A 4,129-nucleotide genomic window follows, 5' to 3' on the forward strand; every position below is an offset into this window, starting at 1 on the left:
GTTGTAAAATGAAATGCTTTTGAGCAGTCTTGTAATATTGTTCATTCATATTGACCTGCATCTCATCATTGCATGTTTTATGTTTTCAAACATGCCATAAGGAAAATGAGTGCTTGAACTGCATGATTTATTAGTTTCTCTCCACTCTGCATTAAAGTGCTAATGATTTATCAGTTCTATTTTGTTATTGATTCATTCATCTTTGAATAACAAATAGCATTTAGTGATTCTGTTGAACACAATCCTGTGCATGGATTTATGGATTTCAAGTGAAATTGCTATAATTTTAGTTCTTTGGTTTGAAAACTCAACTGAATGCTGTTATATCAAATAGCTGCTCTCAAGCACTGTGCTATAATGGAAGATTACGTACAAAGTGTATTCTTTTAGTGTTCCTGGAACATTGGATGGTAAATATCAGTCAACAATAAGCTTAATTACTTTAAAAATAAAAGCTTTTGAATAAAATTAAGACATAATTTAGCATTCCCAAGAAAATTATGATTACAATTGCAAATTTAGTACAGCAATCACTTGCCCTGGTATAATAAAAAATTGTTTGGCAGAACAGTAATCTAGACCAAAAGAAATCTCAAAACAGTAACAAGTACATTACCGACATAATGTTACACAACACACACATTGATTTTTTGTATCTATGGTTACAGGTAATAAATATTTTCACATGAATTGACAAAATTTTCTACAATGGGCAGGCAGGCTTTGTGTCAAAAACATATTTTGAAGCCACAAATTATTTTATGTTCGCTACAACATACAATTACTTCTTGGCTACCTTTTATAGTATATAGTTTGAAGGCAGCAACAGTTTGTGAATCATTCTTAACAATCTGTGCAGTAGAAAGCTGTTGGATAGACAGTGGGATGAGACAAATTAAACAACCTGCCTATAAGATTTCAATAATTGAAATAATGGGATGCAGCTTCACTTCAATGTAGCTGTATAACTACAATTAGTGCTAATAGTGGTTACATTTTCAGTCAGATGGATTCTTTGGTACCAATAATAAACGTTCAACTATGAATCCAATTTGACTTTTCTCAACTCATTTTCTAAAGACACTGATGTGCTTGCCCCCTCAAGTATACTGCCCCTGGGGTTTGGAAAGTAGTTTTTAAAAACGTAACTTGATGGGTTTGAAATCAGAGAAGATATTCTCCTCAGTTTTATGACAGCTTCATATGAAAAATATATAGTTTAAGGAAAATTCTATAGTACATTAAAATATTGAATGATGAATGTTAGCTTTACAAGATGGAAACTTCTCTTCTATGTGTGCGGATGAATTTTGAGCTATCGAGTTGCCCTCTTTCAATATAGGAGACATACTGGTATAAAGTTTTAAGTGGATGAAACTCTTAAGTGTAAATTAATGCTGGACTTAACAGCAGTCAGAAACAAAGAGGGAAAAGAGACATACACTCTGCTAAGCATTGCTAGGCACTGAGTTGATGAGATTCCAGAGAGAGATTCCAGGGTAAACCTTGATATCCACACTTCTAAGAAATAGGAACGGAGGTATCTACCTAGAAACAGAAAGTTTAAAAGACATAAATTTATTTTTTCCACTTCCATGTGTACACCATGTATTTGATGTAAAAATGCTGGTCAATTTATTGTGGTGAAAGGAGATATCTTGTAGGAAGTTTAAAAACTAACATTTTAAAACAGTTTTAATTTCATTTAAAACAGGTTCATGTGATCATAGCCAGAATAAAACAAAAGCCTCAGATGTTTAGCGTAGTCTACTGCAGACAGAAATTTAAATCCAGTGAGGGCTAATGAATCACATGCATGTTTCCACATTTTATTTTGTTTTCGTTTTTTAGGCATATGGGAAGTAGTTGCAATTTTTCAGGGAAGAATATGTTTTGAATCTCACACTGTATTCTCCTTGAATGAGACAAGATTTTGAGATCATTCTTTTCTTCTTTGTGTCAATGTTAGTTTGTTGTTCATTGGTTACGAAAAGGAGAATGTGGCCGGACGCGATGGCTCACGCCTGTAATCCCAGCACTTTGGGAGACTGAGGCGGGCGGATCACAAGGTCAGGGGTTTGAGACCAGCCTGGCCAATATGGTGAAACCCCGTCTCTACTAAAAATACAAAAATTAGCCAGGCATGGTGGCGCATGCCTGTAATCTCAGCTACTCGGGAGGCTGAGGCAAAGGAATCACTTGAACCCGGCAGGCGGAGGTTGCAGTAAGCCAAGATCGCTCCACTGCACTCCAACCTGGGTGACAGAGCCAGACTCTGTCTCAAAAAAAAAAAAAAGAAAAATGTACTTTTCATGGCACATATAACCCCTAAAGGATTATTCAGTACTGAATAATTAAATAATAATTGAATAATATTGAATCATATTCACCATTATTATTCAAATAACTGAATAATGTTCTCTATTAAAAGATTAAACACTTGTAACATATATAAAGCTGTAACTTTAAGAAAATAAATAAATAAAACCCTGTAAAAGAGCTTCTATTTTGTGAGAGGCAGAAATCACCACTTAAAACTCCCAATTAAATTCTGCTATATTTAAATAAAGTTTGAGTAAACTCACATTTGAGAGATTCTGTATAACCTTATCGTGTTTAAAAACATGGAACTCATTTAATTATAGTACCTTAATTATTTTCTCAGAAAGTGATATATACAATATCCTGCTTTTTGAAATAAAAATGTTAACCACTCAGTTCAGTGTCATTTCTTACTGCTATTTTGGACAGATTTTGTCTCTGAAATGAACTCCTCCAGCAGCTCAACAATCCATCTACCCCACTGAATACATCCACTAGGGATATGAGGCCAGACACCCTACCTTTTGTCAGGGAGTAATTAGGGACTGAATTATTTGCAACTAAGAACCAAATTATTCCAATTTGTGGTGCTTTGGGCCCCAAGTTGCTGCTGTGCATATTATTCCAGCAATTTTAGATTCCAAGAAGGCAACAACCTGAATGATGGAACTGTGGGAACTCAAGTTGAATTTTCTGGATGAAACCAATTTCTTATTTTATTTTGTGTAACAGACTTCAACAAATATCTCTTGGGCATTGACTAGGCTAAACATATTATACAAAGGGACTGCAGCAATTAAAAGATGTTTAAGGAAACAATTTCTTCTCTAAACACCTTTGAATCTTTTAGAGGAATTAAGTAAACAGATGACCATATTACACAATTGGATAAGCGAAGAATGAAGGTAAGTAAAATATGATACAACCTATTCAAAGGAGGAAAAGATGATTTGGTGAATAAATTTGAAAAGGCCTTTAGAGAAAGTAGATCTTCAAGTGACTTTTTGAAAAGCTAAAACTTTACATAAGGAAAGAAGTCAAATCAAGGAAATTCAGAACAAAAAAAGGCGAATGGGAGTAGGGACACAGAAATCAAGTCCTAAATTCTTCATTGACTCATCTTATAAAAAAGTTAGGGAATTTACAGATGAATCATTTGGGTAATGCTTATACTTAAAATTATTAACTAAACAAGGAACAAGAGAAGAAGAAAGTACAAGAAAGGGGCAAAAAAGCAAGTAAGAGAGGGAAGGAGAAAGAATAATGCAAACCCCCCAAATTAGAAAATTAATTTTACATTCTGGAAGAGAAAGAAATGAAAAAAAACAAAATAATTCCCAGATATTTTGGCTTGAAAACTCTGAAAGCAGTATCTGGCCATTCTCCATTTCCAGGGAGTTTGATTAGATTATATTCTGTGAATGTAAGTGACTTCATAAACTCTCTGAAGCTCATGAAACTAACTAGAGAACACTAATTGTAAAATGTTGATGCTAAGTGTGTAAAAAATTAAGTATTAAAAATACATATAAAACAATATAAGTTAAAAATTTGTAATAGAATATTAAATCTTTCCAACAAATTACCACTGGTGGCAGAGGCACTAGAAGTTCCCAAAAGCTCTTTCTCTTTTACTCCATATTTGTATTCAAACATTCATTCCTTGAAGTCAGTTGATCTCAGAAAAACATTTCTGTTTAAAATAGTATTGGTAATAATAATCCTTAAATTACCAAGGACTTTATAATATGTTGGTTGAAAAATTAGAAACCATGTTTGAGCTGAAAGAAGACTGTCCAGTGCTGGC

The 4,129-nt window shown here is 33.5% G+C and overlaps 1 pseudogene; it reads left to right on the forward strand.

Annotated features, from left to right (window-relative positions):
* Positions 1-3,221: 3,221 nt before the first annotated feature.
* The window catches only part of LOC105542424, a 79,391-nt pseudogene continuing 78,483 nt past the window's right edge, over positions 3,222-4,129 (forward strand).

This window comes from Mandrillus leucophaeus, unplaced genomic scaffold, assembly GCF_000951045.1.
Source record: "Mandrillus leucophaeus isolate KB7577 unplaced genomic scaffold, Mleu.le_1.0 Scaffold258, whole genome shotgun sequence".
NCBI lineage: Eukaryota > Metazoa > Chordata > Mammalia > Primates > Cercopithecidae > Mandrillus > Mandrillus leucophaeus.